Below are 6,264 nucleotides of genomic sequence, written 5' to 3'. Positions count from 1 at the left end.
GGAAAGAGAGAAACAGCCTCCCAGGGGGATGGCATGCCACAATCCCTTCTCTGTTTTCCTCTCGGATTTAGAGCACACGTGTGTGCATGCACACACACACACACACGTCTGGCATGGTTTTCAAGCCTCCATGCCCAGGCTTCAAACTGTGGTTGGCCATGTGGGTATTCAGGACCTTAACCACCATGCCAGCCACTGGCCACTGGCTTCGATTTTTAATGCATGGAGAAAATACACAGGTGCCTTCTGAATAGCAAGCTTCCAAATACACAGATTAGCTTAATCTTCACCCACCACTTTAGTCCTTCCCATGTTCAACCAAGGAAATAAAGTCCCGTAGAGTGCTTCCTATGGCCTGTTCATCACCATCTATACCTCCACTCTGCACCTCTGCTGTGGTTTGAATGTGTCCCTTACAAAATTCACATTGAAATAACCCCCGCTGTGCTGCTGTTTAGTTGTGGAGCCTTCTGGGAAGGGACTGAGTCGTAAGGCTTGTGCTCCATGAGTGGACTGGTGCCGTATCCAAGGACTGAGGGAACTAGGATTGGCTCCTGCTGTCCCTCTGTCGCTCACCACGGGAGGACACAAGAAGGCCCTCACATGACCAGTGGTGGCACCTTGGTCGTGCACTTCCTAGACTCCAGAGCAGTAAGAACAAACTCCGTCCCTTATAAATGATCCAGTCCCACATGTACTGTCAGAGCAGCGCAATGATCGAAGATGCTCCCCTTCATTGTCTCTTTCTCCTCAAACATTTAAAAGTCTCTTCCATTTTCTTTACCAAGAGATTCTCCCCTCACCAAAAATTCCTCTCTTAACCTGATATTCACCTTCAGCTTTTTGTCTTTGTTTTTGTTTTTGCCATAGGGTGCATACGCATACTCTCATTGGAGAGAGAGACAGAAGGTAAAAGGGAGAAATCATCTCTCAGGGGAGATGGCTACTCACAATCTTCTTTCTTCCATTCTCCTTTTGGGACTTTTGGCATGTACTGTGCACCTGGTGTGATTTTCAAGCTTCTAGGTCCGGGATTCGAGCTGTGGAAGCCCATGTGGGAGTCTAGTGCCTTAACCACCATGCCACCTGCTGCCCCCACCTTCGGTTTTTAGAAAGCACTAGAACATGGTTTACTTGAAGTACTTGACAGGTACCGCACCTTCCGCTTTGATTTTCTCTCCCTCTCCTCGCATTCTGTCAGACTTCCTGAGTTATCAGTATCCACAGTTTACAATCACTCACACACGTCTTCTTAGGTCCAATAGAACCTCTGTCAGCACCGCCCCGCGGTCCCTGAACACTTGCTTGTCGCTGAACCCAGTAGCATCTTTTCATCGTTCATGTGCCTTGACTATGCTGCAGCCAGTGCTAACTTTCCAACCCCACCTCCCGAAACGCCCTCGACACGTCTCCGTCGCACGCAGAGCTCCTGTTTCTCCCAGCTCCGTGAAGGGACTTTCCATCCTTCCTTGTGGGCTTCACTCCCTGTTTCCTACTTGTTAACGCTTTTGAGTCTTTGTCCTTGGCCATCTTTGATCCTCACTCTCAAGTTTCCTACAGGATTTCTTTCCTCTTTCTTCTTCTTTGTTGTTGTTGTTGTTCTTTTTTTAACCACTTATGACATTTTATTGGCATACTACAATCTACAAGGTCCCTGTTTCATTATTCATCACAGAGTAAGAACTGTGTAGCTATCTACATATCGGGCAGTTTTTTAAAGACATTTTTGCTATAGGGCTCGTATGCTCATCAGAGAAACAGAGAGACACAGTCAGAAAGTGAGAAATCACCCCCCGGGTGAAGACCACGCTGCAATTCCTACTCTATTTCTTTTTGGGATTTTGGGCACGTATGTACGTGCACCAGGTGTGTTTTTCAAGCCCTGGATCTGGGACTCCGAAGGCATAAGCAGCCATGTGGGATCTGGCCGTCCCGACCACCACATCCCCACCGAAGGGCCCTATCTGTACCTTTTTAGCCCGAGGGCCTTTGGGGATGCACCAGAAGCCTGTGTAGGAAGAGCAGGCTGGACGCTGCAGGGAATGGCACCTGTCGGCCAGGCACTCGTGGGAACTGGCTCACGAATCCCCCAGCTTCTCCAGCCTAAGAGAGGACAGCGCTGAGGCCTTTGTTCTGTCCAGGCCCAGGAGCGCTCCGTGGGTACCCTCCAGATACTGAGTGCCTCGCTGGCTGGCGGAGCTGCCCATCTGGCTGCCTCTGCTTCTCCAAAGCACTTCCTCTCCAACACTCCTGGTTCTCCTGAGATGAACTGCTGAGGCAGGAAAAGGAGGCAAGTGGGAATGGGCAAGTGTCGGGTGTCGGAGCGTGGGCCTACCCGGCCAGATGGAAAAGCTGGTCAGGGCAGAAACGCTCCCCCAACGTAATGTGGGTGGGAGAGTCCCAGTGGGCTGTGTCTCTGAGTAAGCCACATCTGAGAGAGCCAGGGCGGTGAGAACAGCCAGTGGCCAGCCATGATCAAGCTACCCAACCTAGGTAAAGGAGGAATAAACCTCTTTTATTTCTTTAATTATGTTTAGGGCGCATGCACTTGCTGGAGAGAGAGACACACAGAGACACGGAGAGAGGGAAAGTGAGAAATTCCCCCTCAGGGGGATGACCACGCCACAATCCCTTCTCCTCTCTTCTCTTCCTGGGATTTTGGGCATGCTCACCCATGTCTGGTGCAATTTTCAAGCTGCCGGGTCCAGGACTCGAACCATGGTTAGCCATGTGGAGTCCAGCACCTACTCACTATCCCACTGGCTGACCCCTCACAGAATGCAACTGCTGGAGGCCTAGAGCCTCTTTCTCTTCCACTTGGCCTGCTTCTACCTCTTGGGAGTATGCTTTCACTCTTGCTTAATAAACCTTCTTTGCCTTCGCTGTTGTGTCTCGGTCAGTTCTTTGTTCGGGACACTGAGGACCTGGGAGGACACTGAGGACCTGGGAAGACACTGAGGACCTAGGAGGACACCGAGGACCTGGGAGGACACTGGGAGGACACCGAGGACCTGGGAGGACACTGAGGACCTGGGAGGACACCGAGGACCTGGGAGCACACTGGGAGGACACCGAGGACCTGGGAAGACACTGCCTCTGCCACCACGACCAGCCCACGACACCGCCTGCACTTCAGTCCTTGTCTTGAGGTTCGTCTCCGAGGGAAACCAGTGTAAGACACCACCCTTCTTTCTAGTCTTTCCTCTCCCCTTCTTCTAGTCATTTCCATGTCCTTGTTATTATTATTATTTAGTAATTCTTTATTTATTTTAATTTGACCAGAGAGAGAGAAAGAGAGAGACAAAGTGAGAAAGCAAGCTGCCAGGTGCAGGACCTGAACCGTGGTCGGCCATGTGGGAGTCCAGCGCCGTAACCACCACAACACCTGCCGGCCCCTCTACATCCTTTTCATCCTGCCCGCGATGCTCCTGAGAACTGGCCGCTCCCTGCAGCCGACTGCCAGCCCCTCTCCAGACTGCACGGCCAGGCCTGCCTCCCTTCAGTCCTGTCCCCTCCTACCCTCTGTTCTAGGCCGGGATCCGGTGGATATGCAGATGGACGTCCTGACTGCCCAGAGCCTCTCAGGTCTCGGTTACATGCCACGCCCTGTGAGGGGCTTTCCCTGACCTTTCTGTTCGGGGGCTCTATTCGAAAGAGCACTGGCTGGTCCTACGTGATGAGAATTGATTTATGTCAGTTCATTAATGCCCACTGTCATTTGAATTCTGTGAACCAAGTTCCTATTGAAGTAGGCATGTCCGTACTATTATTATACCACAATACTGCCCATCCAATTCTGCAAAATCCAGACTTCAGAACTTCTCTCACCCGTGCCTCTAACCTAGATGCTTCCTTCCCACTTAGGAGTGCCCTAAACTCACACTGAGTTCTAACTGCACTGACAGTAACGGTAACCAGGACTTGGAGACCATGTGCGATACCATACATAAACCCCTTCTCTCTCTCTGTTTATCTGCTAGGAGGGCTTGTGTGATCACCAGAGAGAGACAGAGGGAGAGACAGGAGGAAGCGCCCCCTATTAGAAATGTCTACACCACAAGCCACCAGGCCCAGGATTCGAACTGCACAGTCGGCCATGTGAGTTCTGGCTGCCTTAACTACCAGGCCACGGGGCTAGGGCATTCTCTCTCCTTTTCTTAGGACTGTGGGACAGTTGTTCCAAGCCCACGTTTTAGCATGACACAGCTAGGCTAGAGCCCTGATCCTGCTGGCTAGTACGCTGTGTGGACAGAGGAGGACTATTTTGTTTCTCCGTGCCTCAGTTTCCTCATTGGTCAGGAGAATGGAGTGATGTCTGCCTATGAGACTTGCCATAGAGATAAATGCGGACAGCTGTGAAGAGGCTGGCACGTAATGAGCACCTCAGAGAGGATACCATGCCGCCACTGTTGTCTTACTTCTCAGCCGGAGAGTGAGCCCTCACAGCAACCCATGCCGCCACTGTTGTCTTACTTCTCAGCTGGAGAGTGAGCCCTCACAGTATTCGATTCAGCCCTCACAGCAGCCATGCCGCCACTGTTGTCTTACTTCTCAGCTGGAGAGTGAGCCCTCACAGTATTCGATTCAGCCCTCACAGCAGTGCTACGAGCTGGAAACCTCATCTTCCTGTTCTTTTTTTAAGTGAGATTTTTGCTCTAGGGCATGCGCGCTCACCAGAGAAACAGAGTCAGAGAGACAGAAAGGGAGAAATCATACCCTACAGGGGATGGCCATGCTGCAGTCCCTTCTCCAATTTCCTCTCGGGATTTTGGGCATGCACGCACACGCTCCCGGCGTGTCTCAGCTGCTGGGTCTGAGACTCGAACCGTGGTTGACTACGTGGGAGTCCAGGACATAGCCATTACTCTATCTGCTGGTCCCTCATCTCTAGCTTACAGATAAAGAAACTGTAGCCTAGAGAACTTAAGGTAACTTGCCAAATAACAGCCATAGAAATAGTTACAAAGTGTCTGCCACACACAGGAATTGGCTTGTTCCCCTTACCCCCGAGAGGTAGGTCTCACTGTTGGTTATCCGCAGTTTGCAGAAAGAGATTGAGCCTGGGAGTATGAAGTCACTTATTCCAGGAGACACAGCTCAGAGGAGCACACGGAGGACGCCAGCCCAGCAAGTCTGGCCCCCCGAGAACACGTGCTTCATCACCAGGCAGGGCTGCCTCTGGTTCCACAGCACACGGCACGGTGTGAATAATGAATCCAGAATAGGCGATTGGAAAAAAGAAAAATGAAAAAGCCACAAATGCACACTTTGACTTTGTGTCTTCTGATGCTTCTCCGGGGCAAATAGGACAAAGGAAAGCGTTTCAATGATTTACCTTCTCTAGGGCTCTCTACAAGGGCATTTGAAGTCTTGTAACAAGAATTGCCACAACTATATAAGCTTTTCAACAAGAAAATATTTCATTCCAACCTCATGGACAATGATGGATGTTAAGCGGTTTCGGGCAGCCGAGACTCAGGCTGAGGACCTCTGCTCCTGGGGGGTCCACTCGGACCTCCCCAGGAAAACGGCACCCCTCTCTTTCCTCTGCAATGTTGATGTACCTGCCACACGCAGGCGGGCCCATGATTCATCTTAACGCACAGGTGTTTCTAATGGAGGCCGGATGTTTAAATTTGCTTCGTTCTCTGCAGTCTGTTTTAATTTCGATTAATTGTCATGAGGAATCAGAGCTCCTCAGGGCAGGGAATCAGGAGCTCCAGAACCGACGATGTTTTGCTCCAGAATATGTAAAATAGGCGGCACCATTGGAATGGCCAGAGACACCCTTCACGCTGCGCAGACGGGGAATACTCCGGTTCCTGCCGTCTGAATTTCAGAACAAAGGAGAGCCAGGAATGCTTGCCCGTGACCAAGTCGGCTTTCAGACTGGCCCTTTTTGTCCCTCCCCCCAATAGTTTTCCAAATTCTGTCCTGAAGATTGGCCTCCATGGACAGCGGGAATAACGCGCTTTTTATATCTGCAGGGAACAGGTCTCAGGGCATCTTTTTTTTTTTTTTGGAGAGGTTTTTGCTATAGGGCACATGCGCTCGCCAGACAGACAGAGACAGACAGACAGAAAGTGAGAAATCACCCCCTGGGGGGGATGGCCACGCTGCAATCCCTTCTCCTCTGTTCTCCTCTCAGGATCTTAGGCATTCATGCACACGTGCCTGGCGTGAGTTTTAAGCCACTGGGTCCAGGACATGAATCGCGGTCGACTATGTGGGAGTCCAGCAACATAGCCATTATGCTAACTGCTG

General features: G+C 51.1%; 1 non-coding gene across 1 annotated transcript; it reads left to right on the top strand.

The window, feature by feature from the left end:
* The first annotated feature begins 2,877 nt into the window (after positions 1 to 2,877).
* LOC114007236 (small nucleolar RNA SNORD66) lies at positions 2,878 to 2,951 on the top strand. Its single transcript, XR_003548848.1, has one exon. It is a non-coding gene; the product is annotated as a small nucleolar RNA SNORD66 (small nucleolar RNA).
* Positions 2,952 to 6,264: the final 3,313 nt, after the last annotated feature.

This window comes from Tupaia chinensis, unplaced genomic scaffold (genome assembly GCF_000334495.1).
Source record: "Tupaia chinensis unplaced genomic scaffold, TupChi_1.0 Scaffold000141_1, whole genome shotgun sequence".
In the NCBI taxonomy this organism is placed as follows: domain Eukaryota; kingdom Metazoa; phylum Chordata; class Mammalia; order Scandentia; family Tupaiidae; genus Tupaia; species Tupaia belangeri.
The sequence above is the reverse complement of the archived record's forward strand: the minus strand, read 5'-3'. Positions and strand labels throughout refer to the sequence as shown.